The sequence below is a fragment of the Blennius ocellaris genome (genome assembly GCF_963422515.1).
Source record: "Blennius ocellaris genome assembly, chromosome: 19".
Taxonomy (NCBI): Eukaryota; Metazoa; Chordata; class Actinopteri; order Blenniiformes; family Blenniidae; genus Blennius; species Blennius ocellaris.
The window spans coordinates 13,318,006-13,339,184 of NC_137668.1; the positions used below are offsets into that span (position 1 = coordinate 13,318,006).

Here is a 21,179-nt window from a genome sequence, read left to right on the forward strand (position 1 = left end):
ATAATTCACCCAGTTACTGAGGGGTGGTGGGGAATTTTATTTAGTAGAGAGGCAGGGTTTCCGAGCGGAAGTTGTTTTGATGTTATACCGTGTGTGTGCTCCGTTAGAGATGAGAGAAAAAATGAGAGAGAAAAAAAAGCGTTTCGAAAGTGTGTTCGAATGGAAAATAAAGTTTGGAGTTCCTTGCTGAACACACCGCCTCCGACTCCTGTTCATCGGCCGACACCACCACAATTTGATTTTGGACCAATTTATCAAAGTATTTATGTTGGATTTATTTATTGAAGTTTAACTATCTCTTATTGTATTTTATGTATTTCTTGTTTTCAAAGGATTGAGTGCAGTACAACAGTTTATTTTTTAACCATAACCCATTGCAAGATATTTTTATATATTTATCAGGAGAGTCTTTTTTTAAACATGTTCGATAAATGCTGTTCCAAATTCAAAGAAATAATCGCGTAAATTATCATGATTTCAATATTGCCCAAAATAATCATGATTATGCATTTTTCCATAACCGAGCAGCCCGAGAAGAACATGTTTTAGTCTACATAATTAATGGCAACAGAATTTGATCTCTTAAGCACATATTCAAGTTCAAATTATATTAAGAAATTGACTGAAATTACAGTACATCTGCTGAAAGTGTGTGTGTGTGTGTGTGTTGGTTTATTAACAATTTACATGGCTTGCTGATGGTCCCAGTTCCATCAATCATCCAGCTATGAGCCGAATAAATAGGATTTCAAACCGATAGCAGCCACATGCAAGCAAGTGTATGCATGTGTTTGTTGCGACCTTGCGTTGCATTCAATTCAATCAGAGCCCCACGGAATCAGATCAATAGTGCAGTGAACCCCACCCCCCTGAAGATACTTCGTGTGATGAGTGAGTTCATGTGAATGTAAGACCAAGAATAGGAGTCTGAGGGTACATGCTGATTTGATTGGATTTCTCAGAGCTATTTCAAGCTTTGAATGAGTTGATCCCCAACCGCTATCTCAAGTCTTCAACTTCAGTCAGTCCCCCAACAATATAGAGCACAATGTAATTTCTCTCTCTCTCTCGCTCTCTCTCTCTGCATGCTTCCAACTATTTACTCATAAATATGCACTCTCTTGTCTTCGAATCGTCTTGTACATGCAGTTACATTCTTGTTTTCTCCCTCTCCTTTTATTCTGCCTCGCTCTCTTTCAAACACATTCACTTAAGTGCCAAGAGCAAGTCCAACACACTCACTGAATGCAGTACTGGTAGAAGTAGCTCCCTGATCTCACAGGAGTACCGAATGGTGGATACGTCTCCTCCACGCATTCCTCACACGCAGCGAGTTTACGTGGCAAGTGTTAAGAAATATATCTTCCACCATGAGACCACTAGCCAGCTCCAATCTTCTCATTCACATTTATCTCAGTCTGCTCCGCAGTCACTCAACTCCTCCTTTACTTCCTGTCAGCGACTCCTGTCTCGATTCTCCTTGTTTTAACCACGACAAGATAAATCTCACACATCTCAACAACAAAGTAGCAGGTTCAGCCAACCCTATGATTTGCAAAGCGAGGTAACGCTGGGAATTTGTGCTGGGTCTATTAAACCCTCTGGACCCGTAATTCTAAATTACAGCTTTGTTTTACAGCGAGGTGCCTCGCTTCAAAGCTCGGCGCCGCTCAGCTCTGCTCCCCACAGCAGACTGCTTTGTCACCTTGTTTGCCACGGCGTCAACTGGTTTAAATCCCCAAGGTGTAAAAATGTAAATCCCTGCACCTAAAGTAGAATTATGCTAATTGATGATATATAATGCCTCAATGATCAAATATCCTAAATAGCTTCTGAGGTAAAACGGTAATGCCTGAACACTAAAACACATGGGAAACTGGTTAGGCGAGTTTTGTAATGAAGTAAAATTTGTTAAATTATGCATAACTCTTTGTCAGAGGCTTTATTTATTCAAGATGCCTTTGCCGAGGCAAGTCATTGATATAACATGATTAATGATGTGTTTCGGGATCAATTGCATCTTTCACATTTGCAAATTGACCAGAAGTAGAGTGAAAGCATTACCACACAACCTGGCTTAACTGACCTGTCTGAGAACACCCTGCTATGAATTCTGATTAACTGAAGCTGATCACTGAAGGGCACACACAAAATGGTCCTATTTAATAAAAATTGCATGCCTTTATGCAGTCCTTTCGACTGTGACCAATGAGTGATTTGTGATGAAACCAAAGGTTCACATCACAAACCAACCAGATTGGATCATAATAAAAAGGGAAAAAGTGTTGTTTGAACCTGCTATTGATTTGACTGAATGAAATGTTAATGGCATAAATAAAAATCACATCTATTAAAAAAAAAGAAGAAGAAGCCCAACCATCAGTTTAACATGAGTCTAAACAGTACCAGGGTTTTATGAAACTTTTTCACTTGTGAGGTAGCTTTAAACCCTATGATAGGAAGAACTTCACAACACCTTGGGCTAGAAATAAATAATAGAAGCGGGGATATGTGGACCAGGGCCACATGGGGTTGTTGTGGTGGTGTAGTGTCCCACAGCAAGAACATCCTCGGATGAATTCAGGCTGAGCTTTAAGTGAGCATGTTCTCCCTGTGACATGCATTTCTCCAGTTTCCTCCCACAGGTCTAAAAAAAAAAAGAAATCTGCTTGAGGCTCATTGGTGGCTTTGAAATTGCCCATAGTTTTGAATGCGAGTGTGTAGGACTTTAAATCCATCTGTGTGTACCCTACGTTCACCCACATCAGCTCAGATTGGCTCCACTACCCCATGATGAATAAATTGGATAAAGGTGTATAGAAGATGGATGGATGGATGGATGGATGGGATATGTAGACCAGAGGGGTTTATAGTCCTCCCATTCCCCCCCAGCAAATAACATCCTGGCTGTTACTTTTGTTATGAATACCAAACGATCCTCTTCTGAGCACATTCTAGATATAAAACACCTTGATTTGTTAGGATTCAGAGACCTACAACTTTGTGTTTGTATGACATTATGACTATCCCGCTCTGTCGAGAACAGCAGTTAATTCATAAACAAAAGAGCTGCTGTAAAACAATGCCCAGGCTGTCAGAAACACTACATCTTTCACTTTTTTATAATTACTACACTTAAGGAGTCCTCTGAAAATGATCATCGGCTCAAGTTGTGAAAGTCACTGCAATGTTTTCTGAGACATTTATTTAGTTGAATTATGCTTTTAGCACAGCACACATCTGCCAGCTCAGTAACATTTGACTCAATAAAAGCTTACTCATTCTAGTCATTCATCAACTGAAATCCTACAAACTTTCAAGCGTAGATATAAAGTGTCGTGAGAACAAACATTACTTCTATAGATGCAAAGAAAAGGAGGTATATTTTCCATATAGTTGCTAAAATCATCAAGAATATCAAAAGCGGAAAAAAAAAAGAATATCATTATGATGAGATATTTACATGAGCACTTTTTTCTAAATTGCTGTGCATTACACCGAATCCATGTTATTGATCTTCTTGAGAAAATCTTTTTTACTTTCATTTGATCCTTTTACAGTGCTCTCGTTGGAACAGTTGGAAATTTAAAATTTCAATCGCACGAGACAGTGCAAATATGTGCCTGTGTATACGGTACAATACATTATGAGCCATTTTATTGTATTAAAATGAGTGGAAAAGCATTAAATCAGCCAAATTGTATGATTTGCAACACAAAATAATAAATATTATCAATAATAATATGTTCTTTGATTGCTATCAATTTGCAATTAGAGTTTCAAAAGAATCATTGCTGATGCTGCAATACTGTGAGCTGTTAACATGATCATGGACAGTTTTAGAATAATTCATCAATCAGCAAAGACAAATATGTGATACTTTGATCTGATGATCTGCTGGATTGAAATTCAAAGCTGCAACCAAATTACCAAACCATTTGTTTTGTATAGAGGATGTACAATAAATTACCTTAAAATGGAGCACAGCTCTTGATGAATTGGGAGTCTCAGGTTGTCCTTCGCTTCGTCTGAGCCACGCTATCTAATTGTAAGATGGAGAATCCCACTATATTGGGCATATGTTGTGTGCATGTCACTGCCACCTTCTCAGGAATAAATAGGAGAGAGAAAGCAGCAGCCACAGTCAGCCACAAAGGTCTCCATGGCAACGATAGCGCCCCTTCCACCCCCCCACAGCATTATAAATTAGGTCCTGACTCCTCCCACACATAGTCCCTGCCCTGATCGCATACCTGAGCTTCTCCCACAGAGGTGTCTCTGTCATTTTTCTCCTATAAAAAAGTGGGGGTTGGTTGGAGGTTCATGTTTCTGGATTAAGCAGACCACAATATTTCAGGATATAGTGTGTTGAATGCTGACAAAGATGCATTGCAGAGAAGACTACAAAATGTGGTCATTCTGTAACATAATGTTTTGTTTATTTATTTTTTTTAATACACACCAGTTTTATTAACCGAGTGGACTGCAGCAGCCACTGCACAAACGGTGGTTCACTTCAGGTTACAGTGAGACTAAAGAAAACACAGTATTTGAAGCATATTTCAACTACTTCTGAAGGCTTTTTTCTTCTTCTTCCATTGCTTTGTCTGACAATGTTCTGCAAAGCTTACTGGGCGCCAAAGTCAACATCAGGCTGAGAAAACTGTTTGCCAACACCTGGGGGGGGACGTGTCCTTATTCCAATTTTCCCAGTGGCCAATATTTACTTTACTGTCCTTCCATTTCAGAGTAGCTTCGCACATTCATCGATTTAGGGTATTTTCAACAACATTTCAGGCAATCAGAGTGGAACAATGAAAAACTATGCTACTGTCCGATGCGCTCTTTGGAAATTTGCTTTAAGCGTCACTTGAAATTCAAAATGAAGAGAATAATGGCAAAACACAAGGGCCAAACCTCACATATAAAGACATATGTACACTTGAATCTGTGTAGTTGTATGTATGTGTTCATGTAAAACAAAACCACTCCTGTTGAAGCACAAGAGGCACATTACAACATTGGTGTATCTGGCAATCCTGCAGAGTGGGGCAAAATAAAAGACAAAAATAAACAAAATACTGAACTCTTACTTGGCAGCACTCTCGAGAGGTTTTCACCATGCGTTTCTACACAGTAAACAAAGAGACAGTGCTTGTTTGTCACTTTCACGAGTATTTTCATCTTTTCTTTGTGAAATATAAACTAATAAACCGAATCCGGTTTCTCGTGTCATGTTCAGAGTTTCCACTGCTCCAACCATGCGATAGGCAGTCAGTGAAAATGCTTTGCCAGTTTAACCAAGTGATTCTGCTTCACACTATAAAGACTCTGCATGCTTCCTGTGTGCGATTGCCTGGAGATAAGGTCCAATCATTATAAAGTGCCCTTTGGGTAGATATTAACAGTGCTGTTTTTGGATGGGAGACAAAAGGCAATCAAATGGAGCTATGACCTTCTAGCCAAGAAGTAACTCACTGTCTCTCTGTCACTCTCTCTCGCTCATTTATGCCTCCACCACTCCCCTTGCTCAATCACCAAAGAGGTGTGAAAAAATTCCTGGTGAGATGAGTGGAATAAGGGAGCGGCAAAGGCAAGTGTGAATGGGAGCTGGTAAAAAGGTCACTCTCCTCTCCTCCCTTACTCCCCTGCATATTAAAAATTCCCCATGCAGCGACAATCACCCTCCATCTGAACGTACAGATGTGCGTCATGGTGCCTTGGCGCGGCTCAGATTTAGCCAAGAATCATCCGTGCTTCTCTCTCTTTCTCCTTCATCTGTGTGTCCCGTCTGTCACTTTAATGAGTGCGAAACATCACAAGTCAGAAGAAAAGCATAAAGGAGGGCTGGAGAAGAGTAAAGGGAGTAGAGAAAAAAAAGGTAACAGACAAAGATGGAGGTGACACATGAGCTGATGGCCTTGGGATGGATACCTGAACTCCCTCTGATTGAATGTACATGTGTGCAAAAAAAAAAAGGGAAGACAGGACTTTCTTCTCGAACAATGTGGGTATTGTGTGGTTTACTATCTACAAAAGCAGCTGCCAGTAACCTTCCATGGGGCATGCAATCATGCACATTTGCAATGTGTGGGTCTACAAACATCAGTTTCTCGACTTTTGAGTGGGGAATAGTTTCTCCTGTGTGAATTTCTACAAATTAGATTTTGCTGTGAAGGTAACCCCCATTCACTGCGACAAAGAATGCGTTTTTGCAGAGTGTTTCTATGCGCTGAAATTGTGTAGGGCACCAAATAACTGCTGGGATCTGGTATTATAATACCACTGCTGAACCCTTCTACTCACTGCGAGATGTCTGCTCTCATGAACTTTGTTATCAAAGCAAGCTTGGCTGCACAACGTCAACTACTGAATTGACAGTTGCTATATCACCACAATGTGCATCAATACACAAGAATAGCAACCTCCTTCTGTTCGTAATGAGGTGCCCGTTGGTGCCGACGAGAGATAAATCAATGAAGATATCATAAAATGGACTGGCTATTCTTGTAACATTTATGTAATAGGAAAAGCTAAGAATTCTATTAAATTTTATTTGTATAGTGCCAAATACAACAGTCATTTTAGGGCACTTTTACAAAGAAAAACTCAACAACTTCATATCAGCATGCATAAGCGACAGTGGAAATGAAAAGCTCCTTCTTGACAGTAAGAAACTTTTGCAGAGCCAGGCTCAAAGGCAGCAGCTTTCTGTTGTTGCAGTTGTTGGCAACGGATAGAAGGAGAGACAAAGATAGGACAGACAGACAGATTGCATAGAAGGATTCAAACCCTGGTTCAGTAGGGATTCTACATTCAATTCTGCAGATAGAGATCCACACACTGCCAATGAACCCACGAGCTGTAAATATATTGTGGGCAGAAGAGGTGGTTAAGGAAAAACAAAAAGGTCTCGTTGGTTACCCTTCCAGCAGAAGTATCTACTTGTGATAATTAGATGGTTATATACTGTATAATCTGCAACTGCTATATTTGTTCGTCCTTCTGATTTTGCACAAAAGTTCCATTTCCCAAAAGGTTTTCTGGTGCCCTCTCAGTAAGAACTGCTTACTTTTACTTTTAGAAAACCAATGCTGCAGAGGCCCCGGCAAACTATGGTTTGACAGGAATGCTTATTAAGATTTACGTAGAATCGTACTAATTGTTCAGTCATTGTTGGCTGAATTTATATTGGTTGATGTGTAACTTTGGTTGAGAGCAGCCAATCCTTGATATGTGGTGGAGTTTTTAAGTTCTGACACTATCTTCAGCTATAGCACCGTGACATTAATCGTCTGCAAAAGTCAGCAAATAATATCGCCACACTGTTCATTTTTCATCTGCTCATGGTGTCTTGGAAAATCCATTTGAAATGTCTGTTTCCAATGAAATGACAGAAAACAAAGTTATGATTAACAGCAAGTATCTTCACAAGTTAATATAAGTGTAAGGAAAGAATGTATAGACCATGAAAGAACAAATAACGGTGACGTGTGTGTGTTTGTGTGTCTCTTGTCATGAGGCTGCATCTGTGGGTAGGTGAGCATGCAGGTGCTCCAACCATCTGGCAAACATAAGAAACACACACACACACACACACACACACACACACACACACACACACACACACACACACACACACACACACACACACACACACACACACACACACACACACACACACACACACGAAAAACAACAGTCTGGATTCATTCTGAATCAACTCTGCTCATTAACACTTATCCTTTTCCATAACGCCCAGTTCATTGTTGCTGTACATCAGGGACACTACTCACACTGCAATGCATGGTCTTTTCTGTCACAGCTGACTTCGAACAACATTTAATTTACATTAATTTACATGAGAGGGAATACCTAAGGGCTGCTCTTAAACGTGATTATGGTTATGAAAGTCATACAGTGGACAGTGCTTCAGTTTTAATAATATCAGTAAGCATTTCCCTTCAGGGGATTATGGGTCATAAACACAAATCCTAAAACAGAAAAAATGCTGCCGGTACGCAAGTAATACAAACCCACTAATTAAAAAATACAAAAATTTAAAATTAAAATACACACAAGTGTCAAAACAGATTTATGGGGGGAGGTGGGGGGTGATCTAATAATTATAGTACTCAATCAGCAAATATCGGCACAAAAAAGAAATTAAACTTGCTGTTTTTAAAATTAAAAACCAAACAGTGGAAGCTGAACAATAAAAGAAAACATGGATAAGTGTGACAGTTGTGGCCATAAAAATAAAAAATGTATTTTTAGGATTTTTTTTTAAAGAGTGATGACTCAACATCTTGTGCTAAGACAGACAAATTACAGCATCTACAATGTTTTATTACGTCAATGATAAAAATGATCATTTAAAAATTCAATTGAAAAAGATTTTGACTTCGACTTTCATTATCACATCGCTCATAAAACATTACATATTTGATTGAAAATAAACAAAAACAGGTACTTCACCAAAAAAAGAAAAGATTTAATATCATATTCGGAGGCCACCCTGTGGCGCTGCAGAGGCCCCCTACTACAAGTTTCTAATATATTCCCTGCTACTACAAACCTGATTGCAATGGGAGGTTCCTTATTAGGTATTTTCAAAGAATTGCTGATGACAAAAATGCTACATTCGGGTGTGATAAAGCAGGAAGGTAAAGTACAATCAAAATGCAGGACCAGCAGTCCCTACCTTCAGGGCTGAACACCACTGGGCCAGATCATCATGATGCGAGTACTCTTATCAGCGCTTCTACAAACAAAAATGTTCAGGTAAAATGTCACCCAGCACGGAGAGCTCAGCACATAATTACTTTGGTTATGTGTCCGAAATGGAGGTAAAAACATTGATCTTTGCTAAAAACAAAAAAATAACCTTTAGGTTGAATCAATACACTGGTGGTGTCATCAGATGTATCGATTCACTCAAAGGGCTGCTGCTGTCAGATACACGTAGAACAAGACGGCTTAAAACCAAGCCTGAAACTACAAAACAACTTAATTTAATCCTGATGTGAACCAATATGTCACAATGTAATCTTTTGATCAAAATACTGTCCAGGAAGAGAAAAAGAATCCCAGTTTTACCAAACCAAGTCACTGACAGTGACGCAAACAGAGTTATAACATTTGCCCCACCCTGAGTAAATTCAAGGTTTTATTTGGATGCATATCATTTTGTCTAATAAAAGGGATCACACCGTATAAACAAATAGAACAGTGTTTATGCATCGCTATGCCGGAGGAAATTGCCTCCTTATTCATATCATTGTCACAGTCATTGGGGAGGAGAGAATATATCTAACAAAGGCAACAAATGGTGAAAGGAAAACTGAGCAATATTATGGAGGAATTGCTGAAGCTGCTCCACTGGCAATAGTGTTCATCGTACCCCGCAGATAAAACAACAGTATGCGGAGTAAGAGTGACACAAAGAAAACAACACTTTTCAATGTCAGTGTACATCGTCACAATCTCTACACAAAGTTAAAAAGAGTTTAAATGTTTTAGGTGGTTTGGGAGTGTCGTGTGCTGATAATTACGTGTTACTTGCAGTTTGTGTAAGCGGGGAGAGAAGACGTACAGAGGCTTAGACTTAGCTTAAACCACAGAGAGAAACTCTGTCATGTTTTGGAGAAAGTTTTCTTGTAAGTGTTTGAGAAAACAGCGCTGGAGAAGACGTTTAACATTACATGGAGCGAAGTAAAAGGTGCCGTTGTCGCACGAGGAAACAGCTGAGTCTTCTCTTTTCATAACTGATGCGCAATTACATTGTGCCCAGCGTGGACAATTTTTGAGCCAATTATTACCATCTGAGTTTTGTGACTCATTATACTGACAGTGCTTTTTACTAACGAGGCAGCTGACAGCAAGTTTTTGGTGAAAATTAGTTTCAACCTTTATATATCCATAAGTATCTTGTAACAAGCCAAGGCTGAAAATGTTGAATGGTTTTTGTATTTCTTCTCTGCACAGAATAATTATGTGTCTGTATATCTCTGCTTTAAAATGGGCTAAATGAAAAGATTATTAATGAACATAGTTTGGGGGGGGTTTGCTAGATACTGACGTCATTTCGCGCTGAGAACTTCTGACTTGCTCAAAGTGGTTTAGAAAACTTCTACCTCATATGTTCTGTTCATAATTTGGAGTATTTTTGGCTCCCTTCAAACTTTCATTGCGGGTCCTAGGAGTGATTCTGAGCCGTTTGATAAATATGAGCCCAGGATTAAAATATCTCTGGTCCGGGTAAAGAGGAAATAAGCAAAACAGCTTCAAAGACAGCTGAATCAAAGCACCACATTACTAAACAGTTGAAAAATAAGCCCTGCATGAGGCTAGGTCCAGGCTAACTGTGCACCACGAGATGAAAAACACTGAGAACATTTCCAAAACTCTCGTCAAGGTGTCACAACAGCAAACCACGAGTGAAGCAGCAGATGTGTTCGGATTTCTGATTCAAATGTCCCTTTAAAAAAAATGAAACTAGACCAGAGACATATGACTGCCAACAGCTGGCCCATAACAGTTTTATATGCATTATAAATATTCAACACAAACACAGCAATACTATGACAGATCGCTCCCTCGTTAAATTATTTAAGGGCTCAGTGGGCAAAATGAAATCATGTCTCTTGAGTCTTCAGATTCTCTCTCTCTCTGTCTCTCTCTCGCTCTGTCTCTCTCACCACTGTTCCTGTATATCTGTCTGTTTGTCACTGTGGGGGTGAATACATTGCATGTTTGTGTGCTCCAACTCCAGTACAGCCTGAAAATTGACGTTTGAATTTTGAGCAAAGCAAGAGGAACGTCAGTGTTGTTCATCCAACACTGCAAAAACAAAGAGTCAACACACAGCTTCCTCGGTCCCAATTATCACCATATATTAGCATTTCTTTGCTCTGTCAAAGTTAAGCAACACCTTTATAAAAGTCACAGCCAGGAGGCAAAATGTAGATGCATAACAATAGGTGACTAATGTTATCATTTATGTATAGGTTATGTTATCTTTCTGGTTAAGGATGAAATAGCAGAAGGAAAAGGTTGACACTCCATTCTTTAACCAGCGTCAGGAAGACATCAAAGACACAAAGTCGTGCCTCCACGTACGCTAAAACTGGCTCTTGTGAGTTGTGTGTAGTGTTAAATTAGCATAGCAGCACACAGGAACCCACAAATTAGTGGAGTGTTATTTATTTTCTTCCTATAGAAATTCTAAATGATGCGTTTGCTTATCTTTATTCAGCTGTCAGAGTACAGTAAATTAAAAGGATGCCTGTGTGTTGCACAGGCTCAAGCTGTGTTTAGTATCTGAAACCAGGCTTTCATAGAGACTCAAGCAGAGCAAAGGCAAAGGTTTCCTTTTTATTGTAATTATTTTCTTTGTATGAAGTCAAGCAGTCACATTTTATGAGACATTTTGTGCACCTGCTGTTCACATGGAAACTTTGGCCTTTGCAAATAGCTTGTTTCTAAACATATTCATTGTCAAACCTTTGCAGGAGGAGAAATGCACTTCTAATTAGATAATTCTAAAAAGATGACCAGCGTAGCAGCCTTTGTTAATACCATTTGGTTAAAACCCCATTCTGCTCATCTCCTGAATGTCTGCGTGTTCACCAGAGCCTGACTGACTGGGACGTGTGGAAACCTCTGGGTAAAGTGCTGCACTGATTACCTCCATATGTGATTAACTGTCTGGAGTAACAGGTTGTCCAGTTTTCACAAGTGAAGCACAAATGAATCTCTAATCATTGGGCTCTTTCTAAATCCTGCCTTAATGTTTTACTGAATTAAACTTGTGATGAATTATCAAATTAGTGTGCATTATATATAATTCAATACACTCTGTTAGCACAATCCATAAATGGTCACATCTCTTTTTTAATTTTCTGTCAGACTGTGCTTAACAGCAATTTCGGCTATTTCTATGGAGGCGAGGGACATGGGCAAACACTGTAATTCAGTATTAGAAGATCAAAGACCAAATATTTACTTGCGCTCGGCATATAAGAACGTACACACACCCAATGCTGCACAGCTCTGAAAAGGTGGCACGCTGCTGATTCCAAAGGCAGGGTACACACCCTGAACATGTTGCCAGTGTGGTGGGAGGACTAACCACTACACCACCGTGCAGCCCTTGATAACATTTCTCAATAAAATTAAGTAGTCAATAATCACAGCATTTCTTTTTTACATCCCCTGACATCTACAGGGAATAGTTCGGTGGTGGCTACTTGTTGTTTGTGTCAGATTGATGGCAAGGTAATAAACATTGATTAAAAAATAAGGAAACCAATTCTTGCAGCTTTATGCCATTTATTGAGACCACATTTAATAGAAGACTAAATAAATGTCAGCAATGAGAGAAGCACAAAACATTTCTGGAGTTGTTTTCCCCCCCAATTAGTTAGTTTCACTGTGTCACAGTCGGATGCACCGTTGGTCAATGTTACTCAAAGAAAACCTCTCTCTTACTCAGTTCAACATTAAACAGTCAGAAGTCTGGACATGAATTCTTCTGTCTTGTAATGAGCAAAAACAAAGTATTGTCAATGCCACTAAGAGACTTTGTTCTGCAGAGTGATTGCTTTGACAGTAGTGTAACGTGCACCCTGCATTAAGAGGTTCCGCTACGATCATTTATGTGTTATTCATCACCAAAATGTTATTTGTCATGCAGCTTCAGCCACACTCATTGTACCCTTAACATGCAGTGTTTGAGTGTTAACCTGTATGTACCCTTGACAGTTGGTTGTATTGCACCCACAGCACAAGAGTTTCACCTCAATCGCCTTTATAAAACTTAATAATTTAACCATTTTCCCAAACACAAACATGTTCAAGCGCCAATGGTTACAGAGCTGCCGTAGAAGGTGTGAGACAGTCATCAGGGGGACAACAACCCATTTATATGAGAGTGCAGAGGTGGAGATCATTCTGACCTTGAGAATCTCTCCACCACCTGAGCTATAGTCCCACCATTTGCCCATGTATTTGAAGTCTTGCATACAAATAAATAAGAAAACTGTAGGAACTACCTATTGAAAAGTATGCACTCTAGACCTAAAAAGACATTCATTTTCTTCCCTTTCAGAACCACTTATAACTAAAAAGGGGACACTTGCCTCTACAGAACAAAATACAATAAAAATCCCTATTCCCTTTTATTGCTGTACATGTCTAGTTTGATGCTGTTTGATGCTTTCATTTGCAAAGTTCAACACACGGTTATTGGGTTAATGTTGCTGTTGGTTAAAATGAGTGAAAGGATGTGTGCCACTTAGTCATGTTTCAGTTCATAATTTTTGTCCTTTGTTAATACAGTTGATGATAACAACAACTTGGATGTTAACTAGTTTAAAAGAATCTATCAAAGTTAACAATATGCACACAGACGTTTTGGCTGTTGGCGCTGAATGTAGAAGAGAGCAGGATTGGTCTCATGCTTAGTGAGTACGGGTTTGGGCACAGACAAAATGTCACTTGGAAAATGTCACTGCCGAATGCCATTGCAGTGCTCTGTGCCTCTGTGTGCGTGGGCGGGTGGCTGCACACTCGCATATATTCTTATAGCACACCTTGGAAGCAGGTATCTGCAAATTAAAAGTGCATGATTTAAGCGTTGTGTTGCTTCATTTAAAAAAAATTAAATAAAGGCTTTCAATCAAGAAAGTAGTTACTGTTATAAAGCAACATATAATACATATTCAAGCATATAAATTTAATAAATTCTCATTTATACCAAACAAACGTGATTTATTCACTCAGCTATAGGTGTTTCTTAAAGCTTAATAAAAATGGCTTCTGATCAGAAGTATCTTCTGGGCGAAAAAGAAATGGAAATTGTAAACACCTTGTCTCAATATGTACTGGCATTGTGCCCTTGAGCAGGGCAATGGCTCGGTTTTGGCTCCAGTGGAGCAGCTCATTGATATAAAGTATGGCAGTAGACTGGTTATACTGGGTAGCAGCCAGGTGCAACTGTGCCCGTGTGCATGAATATGAAGCAGGGCAATGCTGAAAAAGAGCAAGCATGCTCAGCAAAAGACTACCGTGAACAATGGATTAAAAAAAAAAAAAAATCACAGTTATTCACCCAGCAAGACTCTTCCCTGCCTTCGTTGTCAGCTCTTTCCCCTTGTGTCCTCCATCTTTAACCATGATGTGACAGGGGACTCCAGAGAGGCCCCAAAGGTCATTCATCCACTGGCAATCACAAACACTTGTTTTGATAGATTAGCCAGCGCAAGCACATGCAAACCCTCGCAGGCTCCAACAGCAAGTCCTTACTCTTACAATATACAGACCCACAACCAAATATGAACACTCTTTAGGGAGAAAACAAATGGTGCAGTGAAGAAGAAAAAAAATGAACAAGTAAGCAAGCAGCGCACAAACGCCTCCTGACAGGCAAAGTTTTAGTTAAGAAAGCAGCTTGAGCAATAGACCAAAAAACAAAACAAAAACAAAAAAGAAAGCAGTTGACCAAAATGTCTACTTCATGGGCTGTAGCAAATGACAACTCATTCATCAGGGCTTGAGGAGAACAAAGAAACACACAGTGGACACACAGTGTGTTTTATTGCATAGTTTTCCTTTGGGAGTTTGAAATGTAAGGGAAAAGTGCATACATGCACACAGTCAATGTTTAGACCATCTGCTGCCGGGTCTCACCTACAGCACTCTTGTATTATTGGCATTGAAAATGAGAAATGGTTCAACTTACTGGATACCGAGCAGCGGATGGTGTCCCAAAGGACTTTCTGTGTTTAAAGGTCTAGCAGGTGTTTTTGTGTCTTTATAGGCTCCAAAGTCTGGTTAAATTGTCTGAAGCAGAGTGTTAGTGAGGGTAATTGTGTTTTTCTTGTGCACTGTGACAATGTGCAGCAAAAGTGTGAGGCGAAACATGCGAGCAAGCGCTCTACAAATGGCTATGCATGCATGACGGATACAATATGTAAGTCCTAAAGCCTAAACTGGAGCGACAAGCATGACAGTGATAAAATCGCAGACAGAGCCTTCGGCACAGTTTTCTATGATGGATAAAGGGTTTAACAAGCTCTTCTGCCAGCTCCTTCATTTGGAGTTCATTCACACCGTTAAAATCGAGCATTCACAATTCCTACAAAGCAGAAGTGTGCGGCCCATTTAACGTGAATTGAATCAACACAGACACAATGCCATATGCAAGTAGAGACATCTGACATGACGCAGGAAAAAAAAAATCATACATCCGGAGAGAGAAAACTAGAAGGAGCAAATGTTTATAGTAAACTGGTACAGCCATTGTTCGCACTGCTTCTCGCCGCCTCTCCTCCACTTCATCTGTAGATAACATGATGACTGCAATTGCTACTCAAGGTAAAATATCAAGCACATTTTCATTTAGACATGTCAGCCATGTGAAGAGCAGTTGCCTCTGTGTCAACAGAAATGTGACAAATGGCATGTATTTGACTACTCATCTCATTTCCTCCACAATGACGATGAAGACACGAAGCCAGTCCACATCATCTTGGCTTGGTTTGTTTATGCAAGTGCTACATTTCAAATTTAACCTTTAACTTCAGTTCAACTGCATTAAAAACCAGTTAAAACAAAGCTATAATAAAATATATTACAAATAATATGAAGAATAACCTAAAGTGTAGGCAATTTACCTTGTGTGTTTTATTTTTAAGAATTGTGTCTGCAGATGTTGGGAGACAAAGACTTGTGACTTGTGAGCCTTTATTTAAAGCTAATAGCGGTTTCCTGGAAAGAAGCCAATCCTAACACAAGCATGGAATTATGGAGTTTTTATACAAACTGAATAAGAAATCAGATTAACTGCTTGTTTTCAATGAATCAGAAGCTGAAATGATTCACTGGTTTGGGAGGCGTTATTTCTCTGCCAGGACACAACCCTGAACAGATTGCCATTTGCTACCACGTGAGCACGCTCTCATAAATCTGGGTCTGGCTACCGCTGCCCTTGCGCACTTCTAAATCAAACAAATTAAAAACATCACAAGATTTATTGTAGTTTTCTTGCAAACTCAGATGAACCTAATAGCGAATGGTGACAGGTATGTCGGGGACCTGGAGGGATACTTTTGATGACAAAATGTGCTTCCATATTGTGGCAGTGAATGTAAATAAACATGGCATAGAAAGGGGCTGCACAGTAATATTATGATTGGCATTAGAATACCCTATTTTATTTGTCAGATTTTCATGTTCTTCCCTGCATGGGTTTTATCCATGTACTTTTTATATGAGAGCTCAATACAGTAACTTAAATCTTTTAAGTATCGACAGCATCAAACAATTTCAACAAAAGAAATGCAGGACTGAATCAAATGATTCCAACCTTTAAGTGGAATTTTTCCTTAAAGATTCTATAAAAGATCACTTTTAACTGGCCAAACAATATGGAAAGAAATGACAGCCATCCTCATAGAAATTAACACGATATGGTAAGAGAAGACCCTCGATGCCCTTGAAATGAATGAAATAAAAATGGATTTATATCAAAAAAGTTATAAAGGCAATAATAATGTATTACATGTGGTGAAAAACTTCAATTGTGTTTAACAGTAGCATGTAATATTGAAAAATGTCAATGGTTCTCCAATATCATGAGCTAAACTGCACAGGGATCGCTGTCCATGGTGCTGATCCCAGGAATGAAGCCCACTCTCACAACACTGGTGCTGAATTGAACTTTACCACCTTTTTTTAAGCTATTAGGCCAAAAGTCACATATGCAACATTTGTCTGAGAAAAGTAAAGTAATCCAATGTATAACTGATCTGCTAAATTCTATTTACAGATGCACTCACTATGTAAGCACAGCATTAATTTTATTCTGACTCATTATGAATCAGGAGCCCTTTTTATGATTTTGCATTGCTGGGCTGTCGGGACCCCCAAGGCATGTAAGTACTTGACAGCCCAGCTGAAGGTAGAACACACTTCAATAAAAATTATAGATTAGGACCACTTTTTACCAAACTGTGTCATAAGCAGGGATACGCCTGACTGTTAACATGTCTTGAGCAGGAGTGATGTTGACAGTAACAAATGAAGTGTTGCCACATCTTAACACAGGTACTCGTTGAAGAATGACATGTCTTTTCCAGGTGCACTCAACCACTTTACCAAGGACAATCATGCTGTGTACTCCCTTCATCTCAAGAGCTCCACAATTTTCTGAAGGTTTACGTTTATTTTTCCACCCTTTTTTTCTCGTCTGATGGCCACACCATGATCACTGTCGATGAGAGACTATATGGGGAAAAAAAAAAAAAAAGAATGTTCACTAACATATGACAATGTTCAAAATAAACACAAGTACAAACTGCAAAGCCTTGTACTCTACATAGACAGCAAAAGGAATATATATTTTTCACACATTCAATGGGTGTACAGAGAAATCTGTTGTCTGCATTTAACCTATCCATAAGGAACAGTGTGAAGCTACTTTAAGTGTCCTGTCAGAGGTTAAAGGTCAAAGGCCTTGATCAGGGACACACAGCAGTAATCTGTTGGAGCAGCACTGGTACTCGAGCCTGAGGATTACTACTGCTACACCCTTTCTTAATCATCTCCATGCTGTGTATATATAAACATACGACTGAATAAACACATATGCGCATGTATCCACATATGCACAATATTTGTGCAGTCAGTTACACCTCGCTCCAGCTTACATTTGTTGAGAAGATCTTTGGCCTTTGAGCAGACCGTCTCATTTGTGGATTGTGCATATAAACACAGATGTAATCTCTGAGCTGGCGACTCCGCCACTAATTGGCAACAGAGAGGCTGTCACTGAGTCGAAAAAGAACACTGTGGCTCATTAGAAAGAGACGGAGAGAGAGAAGAAATTGAAGAGCGAGGCGAGCAGGGTGAAGCAGAAAGGAGGAGGGGGAGAGGAGTCTGTCGTGATGGTCGTGGGGTGGGGATGGGGATGAGGATTGAGGTAAGCCCAATGAAAGCTGAGAAAATATGCATGGAAATTAAAGGCGCACAAACAATCATAAATGCGTAAATACATGCACCCATCTGCATAAATGCCCTGTATATACATATAATTAGCTTGCAAATTACAGTGGGCTTGAATGTGTTTGAGTCAATCAGAGAGTGATAAGTATGTCAGCCGGCAGTATATAATTTATAAACATGTCTTTGTATCATCTTGTAATTAGAAATAAAATTTCTAAAATCACATTGTATATGGCAGCGGAGCAAACAATAAAAACACCACAATAAAACCGTTAAGTTGAATACATCCAAAATGAAGTTTTGTGGAGAGAATGAAAAACAGGGCTACCCACCAGATTTTAACTGTGTGAATGTGATGAATGAGAAGTTTCATATTAGATCAATTTTAATATTGTGAGATGATTGCAGGATGCATGAGGAATTCTTCGTAGACTCAGATATCATTTGAATTTATGAACTGTAGCCTTGAATCAACACGGCTGACAAACCAGGCAGTGAATCCCAGACTGTCAGGTATCCGAGGTAATAAAAATCTAGATTTTCCAATTGGATTAGCTCTGGGACAGTTCTTGTTACAAAATCCAATAGAAAGTACTTGTGGTTTGTTGCATAGTCGCTTTTTCAATTTATGGATAGAATTGTTGCTTTGAATGAGGAAATCCATGTGGGCTAAAACTTAGTGACTGCAGTAAAGAGAAGAAGCAGGTTCATTCCCACCTCTCTGACAACTCCTGTTTTGTTTACAGAATCCATAAGTAGCTTCCTGAAATACTGGGCCAGAGGTCTGCAATATGTAGTACCCGCCTGGTACCGGTGCCCAAGGAGGGGTGCCCTGCTGAATTAAGTGACTACAGACACATGGCACTAACATCTCATATAATGAAGACACTGGAACACTTGGTCCTGCATTCCCTGAGGCCAGAAGTCACAGAGGCAATGGACCCACTACAGTTTGCTTATCAGGAGCATCTGGGAGTTGAGGATACAATCCTGTACCTGCTGCATTGGGTCTACACCTACCTGGAGGAGCCGGGATGTTATATGAGAATCCTCTTCTTTGACTTTTCCAGTGCATTTAACACCATCCAGCCCCTCATACTAAGAAACAAGTTTGAGGAGATGGGAATAGGTGGCCTCCTGACCTCCTGTATGATTGACTACCTAACAGAGCAGCCTCGGTAAGTCCGGCTGGGGGGGGGGGGGGGGGGGGCTGTGTTTCTGAGATGGTTCAGAGCAGCACAGGTGTTCCACAAGGCACTGTTCTTCCACCTTTCCTGTTCATGCTCTACACAGCAGACTTTCCTCCCAAAAGACTCTGAGGCATTTTGATGTATGTGTGGAGATGATGACCATGTTCTACCACACTGTGGTGGCCAGTGCACTCTTTTCTGCTGTGGTGTGCTGGGGTGACAGTCTCACAAATAAAAACAACAACAGACCGGACAAGCTGGTCAAACGAGCGGGCTGAGTGCTTGGCAGAGGACTGGACCCACTTTGGGGGAGAGGAGCACACTGAACAAACTCAAAGCTATAATGGACAATAGCAGACACCCCCTCCACAGTCTCCAGGAGCAACAGAGAAGCAGCTCCAGTGGTCGGCTCCTGTCACAGTGCTGCAGAACTGAGAGATTCAGGAGATCCCTCAATAAGACTCTTTAATGCCTCCTGAACTTATTCACCCAACAAATCTTAATCATCATTCTTTTTATCACTTTTCTATGTGTATCTTAAACCTTAAACTATTGTTGCACTTTACTAAATTAATTATTTTAACTTAACAATGCTGAGTGGTGTATGAATGGAAGTGTGGTTGATGTTTTTTATGTAGTCTTCAGATGAGCTGCTGGACAGTCAGGTGAAGTAAACATCAAAGATGCTTTGCCACGAGCTACAACTGCGGGAACTACTCTGAAAACGGTTGCAGGTCATCACTTTAAGATGGTATCCTTGAAGCAGCCACATTTTTGGAACCCTTCCGCATCGTCAGCAGGCATCTCAGGTTCACAGGTGTTTCGCCCCTTAACCTGTACACCTCGCCTGAGTGGGGCAGCGAAGACTGACTAGGCTTCACCTGCGGAAGGGTTCCAGCTGTGAGCTCTCTTTAGCCATATCCATCTTGAGCTGGACTCGGCTGCTGCGGCTATCTCCCTGGTGGCTTTCTTCAGCTGTTTGGGCTCCAGCCCCATCCTCTGGAGGAAGAACCGCACCGACCTTGCGGGAAACCCACGGCAGCCGACTTCGATGGGAAAAATTGTTGCATTCCATCCTTTCAGGACAGCTTCGTCAATCAGGTCTTGGTACTTGGCTTGCTTCAATAATCCCTTCGGGGATTAATGAAGGGCTATCTATCTATCTATCTATCTATATGTGGCTCAAGAGCAGGGGTGTCAAACTCACTTTACTTCAGAGAGTGAGAATCATAGAAACAAAGGGATTTTTTAAATCATGAACTTCCCTATATAACCCTTAATGTGTTTGCTTTCTGGAGTTTCATTTTGCAGTGAGCATCCAGCTTGATCGCACAGCTGCTTTTTGTTGACAGGTGAAAAAGTGAAGATTTTCTTCTGTGCGGGTGCCCTTGGTGGAAATAAAATATTCCAGTCACGATTGACTTTGCATGCATATATAATAAACTATATTTATGCATACTTAAGTCACCCAAGGCCAATTAAAGTCATATGATATAGGAAAAGTTGGGATCGTTCACAGACTTGCTTGCTGGTTGAACTCAGCATTGTGCATCGGTGAAAAATATGTGTGCGTGTGTGTGTGTGTGTGTGTGTGTGTGTGTGTGTGTGTGTGTGTGTGTGTGTGTGTGTGTGTGTGTGTGTGTGTGTGTGTGTGTGTGTGTGTGTGTGTGTGTGTGTGTGGGGGGGGGTGTTTATCGTCATATTTTCCTCGCCTCTTGGCATTGCATCATTAGGTAGAAACATGGCTCCCGGCCCCCCTCTGAGCGAAATGGAGGCTAGGAGCGACTGATGGGACGAGGGAACGGAGATGACAGAGAAGAGAATGATTAAAAAAAAGAGGAGAATGGAGGAGAGGAAAAACTGCAGGATGACAGCAGGGGGGGTTTATGTAAACAGATGAGAAGGGAGAAAGGAGGATTTGAGGCAGAGTGATACAGACGAGAGGCCGAAATGAGTTTGTGAGTGTCCGAAAAAATGTAATGA

At 40.2% G+C, this 21,179-nt stretch overlaps 1 protein-coding gene across 1 annotated transcript in view; it reads right to left on the reverse strand.

The window, feature by feature from the left end:
- ctnnd2a (catenin (cadherin-associated protein), delta 2a) overlaps positions 1–21,179 on the reverse strand; it is a gene marked incomplete at both ends in the record, with an annotated part of 202,698 nt that overhangs the window by 157,287 nt on the left and 24,232 nt on the right. The gene's annotated exons all lie outside the window — the stretch shown is intronic.